The sequence below is a fragment of the Eulemur rufifrons genome, chromosome 3 (assembly GCF_041146395.1).
Source record: "Eulemur rufifrons isolate Redbay chromosome 3, OSU_ERuf_1, whole genome shotgun sequence".
Classification (NCBI taxonomy): domain Eukaryota; kingdom Metazoa; phylum Chordata; class Mammalia; order Primates; family Lemuridae; genus Eulemur; species Eulemur rufifrons.
In genome coordinates, this window is record NC_090985.1 from 63,631,042 (window position 1) to 63,651,136 (window position 20,095).

Sequence of the window (20,095 nt, forward strand, 5' to 3'; positions counted from 1 at the left end):
GACTGAAAATATCAAAAATAATTACTCAGAGAGACTATAGACAACACATATGTCCTGTATTCATGAAATTATACAAATTTAAGAGGGGGAAAGGAAGATGTGGGGTAGAGATAGGAAAATATGTCAAAACATTTTACCTAGAAAAGAATCAAAATATGTACATTCTTGACTTAAGCAGAAAAAATAACACATAACAAATACTTTTGAATAACTTAAGGCTAACCACCAGCTGAATTAAAAGAGGATTAAAATTTCCTAAATGATTAGAAAAGAAGAAAACCATTTTTAAAGCTATACTTCATATACAAAGGAAGAAATTTTAGAAAATAAGCAGTAATTGACGTGATTACACAAAGATAACATAAGAAGATTACAGAACAAACACAGCACTTTTAATAATAAGTACAATTGGTTTAAAATTTCTCATTGAAAGTCAAAGACTCAGATTTGCTTAAAAATAAACACACAATCCAGTCCTATGCTATTTACAAATTTATTTGAAGTCCAACAAGCCTATTTTTAAATCCAGGTCCTGCTATGTACTAGTTCTGTGATTTAGGAATGTCTCTGAACATCTCTGTAACTCAGTCTTTTCATCTGTAAGAATGAAAATGAAATGCTCACTTTATATGATTGTCGAAGGATTAAGTGAGATCAAATAAGTCTCAGAGCCTCCTACTGCACAAATGTCAATGTATTTTCACATTCAAAGTAGTACAGTCCAGCATTCAAAAGCAATTTCATTTGTCTTTGCACTTCTTGAAGAACATAAAAGAAACTCTCCTTATGACTTAAAACATGACTTCTTAAAAATTCACGTTTTCTCATAGCCTGTAGCTTCCCTAGAGTTCTCATCCAAACCCCTCACAAAATTACACTTTTGCCAACTTCTCCTCAGTATCGCTGCCTGCAGCAGCTCCTGTGTTCTTGCCCCTTCCCCACTTTCCTCCTGAACCTTGCCGTCTTTACTCTCCCTACCAACTTTCCCAGTCTGGCTTTACACATTATAAGAACCTGGCCACAAATTCAGATCTCCTCTCACAGGAAAGATGAAGAGAGAAGTTGCATTGACTAAGAAGCAGAGAAAAAGAAAGAAGTAAGTAAAATTGGAATTATGATTTAATAAATTTTATCTCCATCGCATATATAAAGTGCCTTACACATAATAAATACTTAATAAATACAATTTCCCTGCTCAGTGACTCCGAACATTTCAATGCTTAGTCCTTGTTTTTGATGTATCTTCCATAAATAAAAATGCTTATTTAATCCTTGAACATGAAATTTCTCAACACTCTCTTCCCAACTCCACCAAATTAACAATCTGAAAATGGGCACTGATTCACAAGAAAGGGACTGCTGTTTTAAAGCAAACCTATGATTCAGATAAATTTAAAACCCATATTATAATATGAATAATCACCTCCTAAAGTCTCTATTCTATGCCCGATTTTTTTTTCATTGCATTTTCTTAAAGCAAGGCACACCTGCACCCTTACCATCCCCAAGGGGCTCAGAGGGAAACTAGACCCCACAAAAGACCCCCTTGGTTGTTCCAACCTTTCTAACAGTAAGATTTTTTTCTCCTGACATTTTAGAAGTGTTATTAAAACTCACTGGATTCTTGGGATTTGGAGAGGGAAGAAAAGAAACAACTGAAACCTTGATTTTCCTCCCCTGGATATCATGTTTGTTTTGACATGTGGGTGTGGTGTGCTTTTCTGGCAGTGACTGCACAAATTCAACCCTGGGTGTCTACAGGACACAGCACAGCCATGTCTAGGTTGCTTGGACAAGGAGTATTGCTTTTCTTTCTGCAGGTCATTCACACACAGCTGCTAGACTCAGGTGTCATAGCACCAAGTTGCTTTGCTCTTTCATTAAGATCTTAAGCTACATACTTATGTGTCTGATAACAAAAAGCAGGGAGAGAGACTAGTTAGAAGTTTAATGTAGTGGTGGATATGAGCTTTTGTGGTCATGGATCTGTAGGAGGGTACAGACTGCAAGTTTGTGACCCTTTGGACTAGACACCAATATTTTTGTATGACATGTTTCTAAGTGAGTGTCAGGATGTCATCATTTCTGCCATTTCTTTCTTTTTATTCTGTAGTTCATTCTGCTTGATATTTCAATGGAGGTCTTCTCAGACAGCTTTGAAAGTTTGAGGTTGCATCTCTCTCGTTTATCTTGGCACTTTGTGTAGATGAGTGACATAGGTTTTTTGTTACAGACTTTCTTCTGCTGAAATGAGTCCTAACCTTTCTTCTCCCACACTGACCATTCTTCCTGTCATGGATTTTTCTGGTTCAGTCATATACAATGAACTATTTGGAGTTCATGCTTTCATCACCTTATTTCACACCTCTATACCTTTGCGGGTGCTATTCCCTTTACCTGGAATTTTTTTTTCTTCCCTTCATTTAGCTATTGCCTACCTGTTCCTCGAAACTGAAGCGTCTGCCACCTCTTCCCAGAAATGTTCCCTGACTCTCCCATTGTGTTCTCATAGTAGCTTGTACGTAGCACTATCGTTTTTAAAACCAATATTTGCTGAGCACTTACTGAGTGATTAAGCATGTAATCGCTAACAGTTCACTTAATCCTCATGACAATCTTATAAGAACTATCTCTTATAACCATTTTACAGACAAGACAGAGAAGTGTAGAAACATTAAGGAAATTGCCTCAGGCCAAGTTGCTCCTGGATGGTGAGGTCCAAATTCAAGTCCATGTCTATCTGACTTCAAAACCTGTTCTCTTTAGCTCTCGCTTGTTCTATCTTTTCTAATAATAAAAGTGTATTTGCTGATATACTTTAATTATGGGTATACTTTCCTGTTTCCCCCATTAGTTTGAAAGTTCCCTGAGGTCAAATCTAAAATCTTATTCATGTTTGTAACTTCAGTATATACCAGTAAAGTGCCTGGCATAGCTCAAGTGCTCAAAAGAAAAAAAAAAAAAAAGCTGTTGAATAAACGAGAAAAGGGGTCTCTCTTCTGTTCCTTTGCATGTTCAGCTTACATCAGAATGCCTCTTTTCTCAGGGAAATTGAAACCCAGCTTCACCAGGTCAGACCATACCATATGCTAGTGAGGAAAAGCAGAAGGAATCCAAGGCAACTGGTATATTGGCAGCTCTGAGTGGGGTGAGCAGGAAAAACAATGTGTAAGTGCACAGGGATGCCAAGCTCCAGGGATGAATTAGTTTGTGCAGCTGGGAGTCAGGGGCAGCCAGCCCACCAATTTCACATAGGAAGCAATCATCAATAGAGCAACACACAGCAAGGGCAGGAGAAAGATACCCCACGAAACCAAAAGCTCACAAGGAAATTCCAAGTAAGTCCAAATAAAGGACAAAATGGCATAGATAAGACGAAAGGTAGCATCAACTTCAATACTGGTGTTCCACAGCTACAGGATATGCCCAAGCATCTATTTGCAGAAATCCAAATAACCTACAGTTAGGATTTGGCAGTGACTCCGAGAACAACAGAGAAATAGGTTTTGTTTAGAAAAATTGTACCAAGGAAATAAAGGAGCCAGGCTCACAGAAGAACTATGTGGAGATGCACCTAAGCCGTTTCGGACCCCAAGCTCATTTAATGAATGAAGCAGTGAATAAAAGCAATTATGTGACATAAACAGATACGGTGATGTATTAACCATCCCACTGAAAGTAACAGGCTGGGGATTTGCATTAGGAAAATAGAATTGCCAGTGAAATCTATGATGATGGGAGGAGAGGGTTAAATATTTGCCAGGAATTTTGAATATGGGGATAAAAGAGGTTATGTGCTACACGCCTAGCTGGAGAAGTCATATGAATGTAACATGCAGGGAAGAGGAGTTATGTTGTAGGTCAGACTAAAAGATGAAAGTGGAGAGGGTTTCAGAAGAGACAAATGAGAGAGAAAGTAGATAAATATGTATGTTGGATTTTTACATGGAGAAGAAAATATAAAATTGTTAATAATAAACATGAAATGTATCAAGAAAACAGTGGATAAAATTGGAAAGCTACTTCTTTTTCCAATATCAAAACCATGGAGATCAAAATTGTGGCTTCAAAAGAGTCAATTTTAACAGGAAGAAAAGGTAAGGCAACAGCAAAGCTTTGGGAAAATTATTGGAAGGAAAATTAAAATAATAAAAACAGTAGCCCTCTGTAGGAAACTCAAATTCTAAGTCTATAGAAAGAGCACAGTGACACAGCCTGAGACAGCAAAGGGCAGAAAAGAAGGAGGGACAGAAAAGATTACATAAAACGTGAAGGTTGCAAGTATAGAGAAAACACAACTTCAAGTTGGAATATGGGATTTAAATAGTGGGAGCACACAGAACCCTAGAAGCAGAGCACTGGGAGGAAACAAATCCTATTTTGGAATGAAGAAAAAAAGTCAAAAATAAAGATATCATTTTGAACAGATCAGTATAGGAATACAGATATATGGGGTTTAATACATTTAATGAAAGTTTGAAAATTATGTCACCTCTGGTAAATGATATATAACTTTGAATTGCACAAAAAGAGCTAGTCTAAAAAATAAAATTTCCTAAAAAGATATGGGAAAGAGAAAAATTATAGAAGAAAATGGCACTTGTCCTATAGAACAATGGTTGTCATCTTAGCTGCAGGTCAGAATCTCCTGGGAGCAGCTTTAATCGTACCACTGTCTAGCCCATCCCCAGATATTCTGAACTCATTTCTCTGGGCTGGAGTCCCAGCATCAGTATTTTTAAAAAGTCTCTCCTCCCAGGGGAATCTAATATGCCACTAGGGTTTAAACCACTGCTCCACCCCCACCAGTCAATTGGTGGTAAGAAGAAATTTCATCTGCATTATTTGGAAAACATGTATGGGATTAATCTATAAGAAAATCTAATTGAGGAGTGCTTATTTAAATAAACCTATTTACAATGTAGAGTGGAATATCAGAGAAATGAATCAATAGAGGATATATTTATGTATCAATAAGAATAAAGGGAAGATTTAAAGTTTAAAAATATCTGAAAAAAACTGAGAAATTTGGCAGGGATATATGAGTAAACACAGCAAATTTTGTCAGAATATAAATTTAAAATAAAGTAAGAAGAATACACAAAGAGAAGGAAGATCATGATCTCTTTAAAGAAAGGATTTATGTCTTTTTTCTCCCCAGTATCTAGCACAGGGCCTGGCATGAAGTTGGAATCCATAAATGTTTGCTAAATAAAGGAAATCTGCATCAGGATAAGCATGAGATGGGAAATAGGGAGGCAGTGTAATGGAAAACGAAAGCACTGAACTGGGATTCAGTGCTGGGCTCCACCCGCCGGAGTATCGCCATTTGGCTGGACAAATCAATACATTTCCATGGCTCATTGTTGGACTTCATGGACTCAAATCTCATCTAGCTCTAAAAGTTTATGACCATATCATAGCCTTAAAAAATAAATTCTCAAGTGGAAAGGAGAAGTCAAAAGCCTAAAATAGCAAAATGGAGTGCACCCGATGCCCTTAATGGAATTCACAGATAGACAAACTGAAGGTGAAGACATGAAAACCAAAACACCAGAAATAGTAGTAAGGAAAAGGAATTCATACGCACACCAATATGGAAGCTCCCTGAGGGTAGCCACTTCGTCTGCCTTGCTTCCCTCCATACCCCCAGTGCCCAGAACAGTGCCTGGTTCATAGTAGATGCTGACTTAACTGGAAAGATGTAGAATGTCATGGTCTGGAAAGTGCTGTGGGGGAGACAGTCAAAAGAAAAAGATGTCCCAAAAGTGCAAAGTATTCACAAGTCACCAACACCATGTACCATGTATCTATATGATTGATCTCTTACTAAGAGATTTCCATCAACTTATATTATGATTACACCACATGTAGTAAGTACACCAGGGGATGGTTCACATAAAACGTTGGCTGGAAGCTACATGTGGTGACATGGAATTAATTCAGATATTGAAAAGACTTTAAAGCAGAGCAATACCTGCCAAGTTACTTTTTTCTCTTAAGCCAAATGCATGTGCTTTTCCACGGGAGAAGGCCAAGAGGCCTTGATCATGAATCCGTGTTGGTACTGCAGGACCATTCCCTAGGGAGCACCTTGATTGTACTCAAAACCTTCCCCATGCCTCTGAGTTCTTGCTCAGATTTTTTTTTTTTTTTCAATAAGCAAACCTGGTCCTCTAATTTGTAACTCACAACTTTCCAAAGAGTCGTCATTCTAACAAGGTGTCTGCATTTACTTATTAATATTTTGGGTTGGAAGACCACGTGGACTTAAAATTAAATTGCCCTTTCTCCCTTCATCACTCTCAAGTCAAAGGCTTGGATGAAAGAATGGCGCAAACCAAAACAGAGGCCCACATGCATTGTGCTTTATGTCTTATCTACTCTCCTTTATGTAATCTAACCATCTCTTTTACAGATAAGAAAACTGAGGTTCAGGGAGGGCATTTACTCACCCAAAGTCTCATGCCTGAGCATAGCAGAGTAGGATGGACACCCAGACTTGTCCTCCTTGAAAATCCACTCTCTTGCCCCCTACCATGCTCAAATGCAATTTCCAAAAAGTTAAAATGACAGTGAGTGACAAATGCTATCCTAGTAGCTAGAACAAAGGACTATGGGTACACAAAGGGCACAGTTAAACTGTGACTAGGAGAGGAGGGGGGTCAGGGAAGGCATCACCGAGGATGTGACATTTGAGCTGGGCCATGTTAAACAGCTGGAGTCAGTCCTGCTGGATTACTAATGTGTTGATTTTTTGACTACACCTCTTGGGCACTTACCAGAGCCACAAAGTGAAGGAAGCAATAATTCTTCTCTGGCCACCAAAACTGCTGAAAGGGAGTCACCTGCTATTTCTACACCCACTGGTTTCACACAGAGAGTTTCTCAAATAAGTTTGCAGTGCAGAGGATGTTAGCTTAGGGCGCAGCAGGTGTGTGGAGCGGAGAGGGGTGCAGGCCATGTGTGACGAGGGGAGGGAGTGCTATAGTCCTCTGGAGCCCCTCCTGTTTGCATGCTGTGACCAGAGGTACCCAGATTAGATAAATGGATCCTCTCCAAAGAGGCTCTGCAAAAGCATATGGAGCAATTTTTGAGAGTTGTTTAAAAAAGAAAGATCTCAAGCATGGCTTTAAAAAAAGAGTTTCTGTTTACCTATTGATGATAAATCAACAGGGTTGTGTGGCAGCCAAATGGGTCTTTGAATGTGCTGCTTCACTTTTCCCATTAAGTTCAAGGAGAGTCCCAGAAATGGAAAAAATAAGGCATTAAACTTCAGCAAAGTAAAATTTGGAAAAATGTGCGTGATCCACTGAACAAAAGACACTGGGTTGGACCTTAATGGAAAGTGCCATAGAGTAAATTATGGAAAGTTTAGTGACTAGGGACTCTGAAAATGAAGGTAAATAATGGAATGGCCGCATGAAGACGAGTCACCACGTGGGGAGGGAAAGGGAAACAGCGAAAGGATTTTGAAAGCAATATGATGTTTCTCTGTGGGACAGTTAGGGGACACTGAGGCAATAGTTGAAAATCTGAAAGCCAAACGGGTGAAGCGAGGTGACTGAGCAGTGTCCTGGCTGGTGTCCCAACTTCCAGCTCTGTCCCTTACCAACCATTCTTCCCACTGGGGCCAGTTGTTAGTTGCTGACAAACTACACATTATTAATAATTCCCAGTCTAGTATCTCATGCCAGTTTTCATTGGCATTTCTTCTTCATCACTAACGAGATTGAACATCTTTTCCCTTGTTTATTGACCGTTCGTATTTCCTTTCCTGGGAAAATGCCTATTCATGACTTTTACCCATTTTTCTCATGAATTCCTAGGAGTTTTTTATACCTTGTAGATATTAAATCTTTGCAATTTTATGTGTTTTATTGCAAATATTTTCCCCTAAACTGTTATTTCTCTGTTCTACGTCTTTATTAGATATTTTAAGGAACTGAAGTTTTTCATTTTAATGTTAAGTTTAGCAATGTTTTCTTTCATGATTTATATTTTTGAGTAATGAAATCTTTCCCTCTTCCACAGTTATAAAGATGATATTAGGCTATACTTTCTCATGAAGGCTTTTAAATTTCATCTTTCCTTAATACACCTGGAATTGAATTTTGGACATAATGTGAGGTAGGCATCCAATACTTCTCCTCTAGCCAGTTGTCCTAGCACCACTAATCTACAATGCCAGCTCTATACGATTAAAGATTCCAAATAGGTATGAGTGTGCTTCTATTTTCTCTATTTTGTCCACTGGTCTAAGTCTCTACATCTTTGCCAAAAACACTCTATTGTAATTAACATCTGGCTTATAATCATTTTTGATATCAGCTAGGCTAAGTCTTCCTACCTCATTCCTGAGTACTATCGAAGCTATCTAGAGTTCTTCGTTCTTCTGTTTATATTTTGAGAATCAATTTGTCAAGTTCCATGAAAAACCTACCGAAATTTTTCTTGGAATTACATTGAATCTAGAGATGAATTTGAGTTGATAATTTGTGATTTTAAGTCTTCCTCTCTGGGAAAAGATGAAGTATTTTTATCTAGGTCTCATTAATATCTTTCATTAGATTGTCATATCTTCCATCTTCTAGGTCCTATTAATGTCTTTGAATGGATTGTCAATTTCCTCTTTAAAGGTTCTGCACATCTCTTACTAGGTTTATTCCCAGAACCTTATTTTTGTTGCCATTGTAATTGGCATCTTTTAAATACACACATTTTCTAACTGCTTGGTTACTGATTATAAATATGTAATTGACTCATACGTATTGACCTATATCTACCACACTTGCTAAACTTTTTTATTGGTTCAAAAGAAATTATTATTTTATTTTAGATAGATTTATTTTAGATAATTCTATCATCTGCACTAATGACAGTTTTGTTTTTCCTTTCCAAATCATATATCTTTTATTTCTTTCTCTTCTTTTACTATGTTGGTTAAATTGTTTAATAAAAATGGTAATAGCATTATTGTTTTGTTTCTGATTTTAAAGGGAATGTTTTGACATTTCATAATTTAAGTGAATATTTGATGTAGTTCTTTGTTAGATACCCTTATCAGATCAAAGATTTTCTTTTTACTCCTAGTTTACTAAGTTTTTTAATATGAATGGATTTGAGGTCTCAATTATTGCTTTTATTTTGTATCTATTAAGATGATTATGATTTTTGTCCTTAGTCTATTAGTCTATTAATATGGTGATTTTCTAATACTGAATGAACTTCATAACTGGGAATCTCAGCTTAGTAATGATGTATATTTCATTGTGTTTAATTTGACTATTATTTTCTTTAGAATTTTTTAATCTATATTAGTTAGTGAGATTGTGCTATAACTTCCATTTTTCATACCATCATTGTCTGGTTTTAATAATACAATTTAATAGCTTCAGAAGATAAACTGGGGAGAATTCTCTCTTTTCCTATTTGCTGAAAAAATTTGTGAAATTACCTGTTATTTAAATATTTAAAAGTATTTGGATGAACTTCCTTATAAATTCATCCAACCCTAGAATTCTTCTTGTGAAAAGATTTTAAGCCACTGATTTGATTTATTTTATGATAATAGGACTATTCAAGTTTTCTCTTTCGAGTTTGTTTAGATAAGTTATGTTTTTTCCAGGGATTTTTATATTTTATCCAAGCCTTTAATTCATTGACATGTTATATAAAATATTTCCTTATCTTTTTAATTTCTTCTGCATCTTAAATGATGTCCCCTTTATTTATTCCTAATTTTTTTACTTCAATATCATATTTTAAATCACTCTTACCAGACATTGAGCAATTTGATATGCAACTTGATTAAAAAACCAATTTTGGTTTTACTGATTCTCTGTTTTCTATTTCATTAACTTCTGCTTTTGTCTTTATTATTTCTTTCCTTCTACTTTCTTTGTGTTTATTCTATTACTATTTTAATTTTTAAGTTGTAGGATTAGCTTATTAATCTTCATTCATTCTGTTCTAATACAGTGGACCCTTGAACAACAAAGGTTTTGAACTGCTTGGGTTCACATATACATGGATTTTTTTCAATAAATATATTGGAAAAGTTTTTGGAGATTTGCAACAATTTTAAAAAACTTTCAAACCATATAGCCTAGAAATATCAAAAAAAATAAGAAAAGTTAGGTATGTCATGAATGTGTAAAATATATGTAGATACTAATCTAGTTATTACTAGCTATCATAAAATATACACAAATCTATTATAAAAAGTTAAAATTTATCAAAACTAATGCACACACAGATCAGACATGATGCCATTCACAGTGGAGAGAAATGTAAACACAAAGATGCGGTATTAAATCATAACTGCATAAAATTAACTGTAGTAATACTGTACTACTGTAATAACTTTTGTAGCCACCTCCTGTTGTTATCGTGGTGAGCTCAAGTTTTATTAGAATCTGCTTAAAATGCTGTGTAATGCTAATCATCTCTAATGACAGTTCTCTCCAGTAAATTGTATATTGCAGTAAAAAGTGATCTCCCACAGTTCTCACATATTTTTCATTGTGTTTAGTGCAACATCATACACCTTGAATAACACCATAGGACCCATACAAAGTGCCACTAGTGGTATTGGAAGTGTGCCTAAGAAGCAGAGAAAAGTCATGACACTACAAAGAAAAGGTTTAATTGCTTGATATGTACCATAGATTGAGGTCTGCAGCTGCAGTTGCTCACAAGTTCAAGGTAAATGAAGCCAGCATAAGGACCATTGTAAAGAAAAAAAAAAAATAAAGACCAGGAAAGTTGCTAATCCATCACTGCAGCTACACCACCAGGCATGAAAAGCTTGCACTTTTTTCAAAATACCTTTTTAGCTTGTATTGAAGATGCAGCTTTTATGTGGGTGCAGGATTGCTAAAAGCGTACCTATGGACTCAACTATGATTCAAGAAAAAGCGAAGTTATTATACAACATAAAGCAGAAGGAATGTGAAGAAACTAAAGCTGGAGAGCATAATGCCAGCAAAGGATGGTTTGATAATTTTAAAAAGAGATTTGTCTTTAAAAGTGTCAAGATAACAGGAGAAGCAGATTCTGTTGATCAAAAGATAGCAGAAGAGTCTCCAGATACCATTAAGAAAATTATTGAGGAGAAAGGATATCTGCTGGAAAAGGTTTTTAATGCAGACAGAAGTGCCTTATTCTGGAAAAATAAAAGTCACAAAGGACATTTATTAGTAAGGAAGAGAAGTGAGCACCGGGATTTAAGGCAGGAAGGAATAGACTAACTGTACTGTTTTGTGCAACTGCAGCCAAGTTTATGGTCAGAACTGCCCTTATCTATAAAGCTGCTAAACCCTGACCTTTGAAGGGAAAAGGTAAACACTAGCAGCCAGTCTTTTGGTTGTACAAGAAGAAGGCCTGAATGACAAGAACCCTTGTTCTGGATTGGTTCCATTACTGCTTTGTCCCTGAAATCAGGAAGTATCTTGCCAGTAAAGGTCTACCTTATAAAGTTCTTTTGATATTGTACAATGCCCCTGGCCACCCAGAACTCCATAAGTTCGACACCAAAGTATCGAAGTGGTTCACTTGCCCCCAAACACAACGTCTCTAATTCAGCCTCTCAATTAGGGGGTCATAAGGACCTTTAAGCTCATTACACAAAGCCCTCTATGGAAAGAACAGCCAACACTATGGAAGACAACCCCAATAGAGAGAACATCATAAAAGTCTGGAAAGAATACACTATTGAAGATGACACCATTGTTATAGAAAAAGGCATGAAAGTTATCAAGCCCAAAACGATAAACTCCTGCTGGAGAAAACCGTGTCCAGATGTTGTATATGACTTCACAGGATTTATGACAGAGCAAATTAAGGAAATTATGAAAGAGATTGTGGACATGGCAAAAAAAAGGGGGGGAGCGAAGGATTTCAAGATGTGGATCTTGGAGAAATTCAAGAGCTAATAGACACCACACCAGAGGAGTTAACAAAAGATGACTTGATGGAGATGAGTGCTTCCCAACCAGTGCCCGATGGTGGGAAAGAAAACGTAGAAGCTGTGCCAGAAAACAGATTGACACTGGACAATCTGGCAGGAGAGTTCTGATTATTTAAGACCGTTTTTGATATAACATGGATCCTTCTATGATATGGGCACTGAAACTAAAGCAAATGGTGGAAGAAGGACTGGTACTGTACAGAACATTTTTAGAGGAATAAAAAAGCAAAAAAAAGTCAGATAGAAATTATGATATATTTCAATACAGTTACACTGAGTGCACCTGTCTCTCCTGCCTTCCCTTCCACCTCCTCCACCTCTTCTACCTCTGCCACCCCTGAGAGAATGAGACCAACCCCTCCTCTACCTCCACCTATTCCTCAGTCTACTTAATGTGAAGATGATGAAGATAAAGACCCTTTATGATGATCCACTTCCACTTAGTAAACAGGAAATACATTTTCTCTTCCTTATGATTTACTTAGTAGCATTTTTCTTTTCCCTAGCTTATTTATTGTAAGAATACAGTATATAATACATATAACATGTAAAATATGTTTTAATCAACTGTTTATATTATTGGTAACGCTTCCAGTCAACAGTAGGCTATTGGTAGTTAAGGTTTTGGGGAGTCAAAATTTGTACATTAATTTTTAACTGTACAGGCAGTTGCTAACCCTAACCCCTATATTATTCAGGGGTCAATTGTATAAACATATAAGTACTGCTTTATCTGCATTCCATAAATCTGATAGGTAATATTTTTATTTTAATTCAATTCTAAACATTCTCCAAATTTTATTTTGATTTTTATCTGACCCATGAGTTATTTAGTCTCTAAATTTTAAAATCTGTGGTTGTACTTTTGTGATATATGTCTAACTTAATTGCATTGTGATCAGGGAACACAGTCTGTATGATAACTATTCTATAAAATTTGATCAGACATATTCTGGTAACTAGTTTTTATAAATGTTCTATGGATGTTTGAAAAGGATAATTTTTCTCCAATTGTATATAGGAGTAAATATATCAAGTTTGCTGATTGTTTTGGGCAAATGTTCTTTATCCTAATTAATTTTTCTGATTGATTTATCAATTGCTGAGAGTTTTTTTAATATTGCTTATGATGATGGTAGTTTTTTTTTTCATTTTATTCTCATTGTTTTTTAGTATTTATTTTATATGTTTTAAAGTTATATTATTGCATATACATGCATGTTTTGAACTGTTATTCCAAAGAAATTCAACCTTTTATCAATATTTACTGGGTTTTGTTGCTGTTGTTTATAGTGGTAATTCTTATCTTAAAGCTTTGTTTTGTATAACATTACTATAGCCACACTAATTTACTTTTCGTAACTATTTGCTTAGTATATCTTTTTCTAGCCTTTTACTTTCAATTTTATATTTTTGTCAGGTCTCTCATAAACAACATAGAGCTTAATCTTTTTAAATCCAGTTTGACAAACTTAACCTTACAACCGAAGAATTTTGTTCACTGGTATTTGTTGAGTTTGTTGATGTATATGAATGTTTATCATCTTATTTTTGCCTTTTATTTACATTGCTTTTTCTCCTTATATTTTGCATTGCCATCTTTTGGATTGCTTAAGGTCTCTTTAATCTTTCCATTTTTTACCTTTGCTAGAAGTTTTATACTTTATTTATTAGCTGTTTAGAAATTTTAACATGCACATGTATTAAAGTCTAAAATGCTCTAATGTTAGTCACTCCAACATGTGTGCTATCATCAGGACATATTTTACTTGTATATAAGTTTTTGTCAAATCCCACAAATTAAACATTACTATCGTCATTGTTAAGTATTGTTTTATACAATAAATATCTAGATTACTCACATGTTCACTCTTTTCTTCCTTCTTGCTTCTCAGATCTTCCTTCTGAGATCATTTTTATTCGTCTTGAAGTATGTTCTTCAGAAGTTCCTCTACAGGTGGTGGCAAAAGCCCAGTTTGGTGGTAAACAGTTTTTTGTTCATCTGAAAATGTCTTTAGTCTACTTTTTTTTTTTTTTTTTTTTTTTTTTGAGACAGGGTTTTGCTCTATCCCCCAGGCTGGAGTGCAGTGGCACAATCATAGCTCACTATAACCTCCAATTCCTGAGCTCAAGCAATCCTCCTGCCTCAGCCTCCCAAGTCAATATGACTATGGCCATGTACCACCACGCCTGGCTAATATATTTTTAGAGATGGGGTCTCACTATGTTGCCCAGGCTGCTCTGAAACTCCTGGCCTCAACTAATCCTCCCATTTCAGCCTTCCAAAGCACTGGGGTTATAGGCCTGAGCCATGGTACCAGTCTCTACTCTCATTCCTACAGCATAGTTTTACTGGTTCCAGGTTTATCTTTATTTTCTTTCAGACTTTGAAAGTAGTATAACACTATTCTATTTTTCATTTTTATTTTCTATCTAATTGTTATTTGTTTGTTATTAGTCTTCTTTTCTCTCTGATTGCTCTTTAGATTTTTTAAAATCTTTGTTATTCTGTAGCTTCACTACACTGTAACTAGGTATACATGCCTTTGCATTTACACTGCTGGGAATTCAGTGTGACTCCTAAATCTTAGGATTTGTGTCTTTCATCAGTGTGGGAAAATTTTTTACTATTATTTCTTAGAATATTACCTATTTTTCATTCTTTTCAGTCTTTCCTTCTATAATACTGATTACATGTATGATAGATCTTCTCGTTTTATGACCATAATTTATGATTTCTTTTTCATAATTATATAACTTTTACGCGGGTGCATTCTGGTTATTTCTTTAAGATCATCTGCCAGTTCAGTCCTTCTCTTGATCTGTGTCTAATCTGCTTTTAAAACTGAGTTTTTCTTTATTTAAATTATATTTTTCAAGTCAATAATTTCTTTTTCAAATGTGCTTTATCATCACGGAAAGTCTCTGAACCTTACTCATACTTCCTACAGCTTGTTTCTTTCTTAAAACTTAAAAAATATGTTCATTTTTATTCCATATTTGATAATTTGTATATCTAAGTCTTTGTATGTTTGATTCAAATATTGCATGTGTCCACTGATTCCCAGTCATGTTTCTTGTTCTCACGCTTGTTTTGTGATGTTTAACTGCTGTGTCCATTATCTGATGCAATTTTATATGAAAGAATTCTTACAGGCCTGACGTTGAAAGTTCTTTCAGCCAGAGAGGATTTATACTTGCTTTTCCCAGCCGCCTTTAAAACCATTTTTTTTTTCCTGACAACTTTGGTTTTCCCTCCACTTGGAGTTGAAGTTAAAAAAGGCAAGTTTCCCTTGTAAAGTAGGATTTCCCTCTAGTTTGCTGTTCCCTGAAGTTGTGGCCCTTTTGGGTGGGTAGGGTCTTGGCTTCATATGAAGGTCTTTGATCTGATTCCCTACATTATATGGATACTAAGATTTGTTCTGTGCCCCCTATGAGGCCATTAAAACCTAATCTCTGGATCTCCAGAAATCCACAGATGCCCTGAGAGCAGTCATAGACTTTTCTCCCAGGATTTATGCTTTTGCTTCATGTTTGGCTGCTGGAGATTTCCTTACTCTGTTGCCAGCTCAGCCATGCATTAAAAAGTTCTTCCAAACACTTTATATAGTATCTTGGATTATTTTGTAATGCAAAGCTTTTTGAAATATCAAGTTTGTAATACTGCCTAAAATGGAAATCTAATTTTTTTTTAATTTGCCTAAATTAGAACAGTCCCTTTTGGGATGGCCAAGTTATTTTCTATAAAATTTTCTGTAATTATAAAAATTGAATATGTTTCTGTAAAAATGGGAAATTACAAAAATCATAGAATATTACTGAAAATTTTATCACTTCCCAAAGATATTCCTATGTTAGTATTAGGTTGAACCATGTGAAGTAGTCCTGCTATAGGTCAAAAATCATACTCTATATGGTATAACTAAACATTTCCTTTTAGCACTTTTTCAATGACTATTTTATGTAGTTGAAATAATAATTTATATATAATTTTGTATATTTATTTTTCTCTATACAGAAATATTTCCCCATCAAACTTTTTATAAATAATATGTTTATATCATATTTATTTATATGAGGTTTAGCATAATTGTCTTATTTCACTGTTATTGAAAATTTAATTTTTTTTCCTGTAATAACTAATACTATGGTAAGCATCTTTGTGCATAGAGCATTTTCTGAATTTTGTATTTTTCCTTAGAGTGGATAAACAGCAATGGAATTGTTGATTCAGAATATTAAAGATTTTAAGAATCTTGTTATCTATCAGCAAATTACACGCTAAATTGCAGATTTAAAATGTCAGAAATGAAGTATTTGGGGGCTTCTTTCAGTTTCCTAATTTGGTATTTCAACCTTTTATTAGAAAGACATGTGACACTTTAGCTCTAACCTACATCTCATCTGTTGCGATATGTTCTCTTTTTCATATTATCTGTTCTTGGTTTAAGTAGCTCTCAGACACTTACCACATTTTGTGCAATGACTGGAAGAATCTCATCCAACTTCCCTTGGAACATTATTAAAAAGTCCTGTAAAAGTAAAATTACATAATTCTATCAAAATTAATTCTTCAAGGAGGTATGCCAATTCTTACCAAATGTCTAAAATTTACTTTCAAGCAAGTGTTCAGATTCCATTTCATTTCTGTTAGTGGAAACCAAATTTTTCCTCTCTATCTGACAAAAATGGCAAATTACTTCTACATTTTTCTCTCACTAGGCTGTTTTAATCATCATAATAAAATCTACCCTTTATTGAGTGTCTAATCTGTGTCAGGACCTATGTTAGGCATTTTACATTTACATTTTACATTTTACTGAAAATCGGTTTGCAAGGTATCATCATGACAATTTTATAGCTGAGGAAAATTGAGGCTCAGTGAGGTTAAAGATTCACACAAAAATAAGCGATGTGATCAAGGTGAATTGGATTTGGTCTAAGTTAAGTCTGTCTTTACAGTAATATACACATAGACAACTTGTCAAGGTATGGCTCAAAGAAAAAAAAAAATCTCTTTTGTGTCACATACCAGGTGTCTTGGGGCAACTAAAAGACCCAGGGAGGGGCACACTGGCTCATCCTTTGCATCATAGATGGAGTTTAAAGGCTACATCCTAGGAAACCTAGCTACCAAGCCTGTGAAATTGTTGCAGAGAAACAAAGCTGAAAAAAATGAATGGATGGCCCAAAGATGATTTTCCCTGTGGCTCTTGTTTAATCAGCTAATAACACCCAAGAGCAATATAGCTAAGCTAGTTCTTTCATTCCATGCCATATTCAAGTGATGTTGTTTCACAGCTTTAATAGTCCTGTCAATGTTCATCAGGAAATCAGCGCAGCCCTCCAGGATGCTGCCATAAAAACACAGTGGCTTTTTAAATTAGAGCTGTGCAACCTTCAGCACACCCCAACTCTATGTCCAATTGATGTGTCTCACTCTCACCGTAAGCTTACCAAGTTACAGATGAATCTGAGGGAAGCATAAAAGGTTCCACATGGGCCCAGTGTTTTTGTATTTTTCACAATAAGCTTTTAACTTTTGACACTATAGCCTTTTAAAAAATGAATAAATTATTATAGGAAAATCTACCTCTCATCCATATGAGAGTTACAGGTAGCCTATAGGACATACAAGTTCTATGAAACATGGAAAAGTAGGCGTAAATTCAAGACTCTGTTAATACCAAGTTTGCTACATACGTATATACCTGCACACAGAACTGTTATGCAGGCAGGAAATTGGGAACCTAGTTTAATGAGCTGGTTTTATTATTCCATCACAAATGATATTGTTTACCAAAAGTTTTATGTCTGCATTGTTTTAAAAAATATAAATGAATCTTCAATGATTATCATCCCTGGTTTCTGGAAGGAATGTGTGTACTTACTGAAAATCTGTAGCTGGAGGTCTTGACAAAGAGTAGAGAGATTCAACGGTAAAGTATAGACACTTGCTACTCTTTCTGAAAATCTGAGGATTGCAGCCTTCTAGATCTTTTGCTGTTGAAACCACAATACAATATGGTGATAGTCACTTCTGGGTTTGACGCTTCCATTGTCTGTGAAATAAATGGAAAAAAGTTGTTCCATTTATTTTTGGAATGCAGTATCGAGAAGTTGTAATCTTCACCAAATATATAATTTTGTATTTAACAATAAATAGCTCTTACAATGGTAAGAAGGTCTACCTAGTACTCCATTGATGTCTATAAAAATCAAATTATCAAATAATATAAGTTAAATATGACTTGGTCTTTCAAAAAATTATTTATTTACTATGAGTCAATTATCTTGAATTTGATTTCAAATTTAAATTTCTTTCAAATAAACAAATATATATAGTATCAAGTAGATATTTTTAAAAATTCTCTCAAATACTCTACCAGAGTATATTTTCATGCCAATCATGAAATCAAAATTCTTTTTTCAGCTTTTTTTTTTAAAAAAAGCAAAATCTTTTTGTGAAATGTTGGTTGCCCTAAATTCATGACCTCACTTTTGTAATTTGTCTTGGCAAAATTTCTGGAGCAAATTAATAAAATGCAACCTTCCGTAGGAAGCGCACTTCCGAAAAACAGCTTCCTCTACTGAAATGGAGTCTGTAGAATGACAAGCAAGCTCTCACTTTACAATGTAAAATTTAATGCTTATTTATAAGCCAAAATATTTATTTTAATGATAATAGGAAGCTTTGCTCAGAGATTCATTAGACATGTGAAATAGTTCATTTCCTGTTATGTCCCAAATGTTCAGGTACAAATAAATCTGAATATCTAGAATAGGTGGGTTGAAAAGAGAAGAGCAAATTTGCGGTCACATTTTCACTCAAGGTAATAATCTGAGAGTACTCTTATATTTTGACAAATTAGGTTTGATGTTAAAGTGGAATAAAACAGGTAAGGAAATTAAACTTGTTAAATTTCTTGTAATCGTTGTAATGGGAAGTGACATCTCATAAACTTGCCTAGGAAGAAAATCCTGCCCTCCTGTAATAAAATCAGTATGTGCAGAAAAATGGTATGAGGGCCAAATGAAGGCTTGCTGTGCCTTCCCTAGAAGAAATACTAGGACACCTTTGGCCAGGACTAACCTCATAAATGCACCTGAGAGAAAGACACCCAACCTGTATGTTCTGAACATGCCAGCAACACTGTCCTTCCCAAAACATCTCCCCAAGGTCTACTGCTAATACCTGAAATTCCACCACTGGAAGTTCATTCCCCTCTTTTCATGTTTTGACCCATGCTAAAATGTAAATACCAAAGAGAGGAATGATACATGAAGATTGCCAGTCGTTTCTGTCTTCATGGTGATGAGGGTTTTGTTTTTAATATATATTTTTTTATTTCAGAATACTATGGGAGTACAAAACTTTTGGTTACATAAATTGCTTTAGTACCATTTGAATCAAAATTATAAGTGTGTCCATCACCCAGAGAGTGTGCATTGTGCCTGTTAGGTGTGAATTTACCCATTCCCGCCTCCCCCTTCCCACCTGCTGGATTTCCAAGGAATGTTATTTCGATATGTGCACATAAGTGTTGATCACTTAGTTACAACTTAATGGTGAGTACATGTGGTGTTTGTTTTTCCATTCTAGTGATACCTCACTTCAAAGAGTGTTCTCCAGTTCCATCCAGGTTAATACAAGAGGTATTAGTTCAACTTTTTTTTCTTACAGCTGAGTAGGACTCCGTGGTATACATATACCACATTTTATTAATCAACTCATGTATTGATGGGCACTGGGGTTGTTTCCACTTCTTTGCAATTGTGAATTGTACTGCTATGAACATTGGAGTACAGGTGTCTTTTTTATAAAATGTCTTTTTTTCCTTTGGTAAATACCCAGCAGTGGGATTGCTGGATCAAATGGTAGGTCTACTTTTAGTTCTTTGAGGTATCTCCATACTACTTTCCATAGAGGTTGTACTAGTTTGCAGTCCCACCAACAGTGTATGAGTGTTCCTATCTCTCCACATCCACATCAGCATTTATTGTTTTGGAACTTTTTGATAAAAGCCATTCTCACTAGAGTTAAGTGATATCTCACTGTGGTTTTGATTTGCATTTCCCTGTTGATTAGGGATGCTGAGCATTGGTTTTGAATGGAAGAGAAGG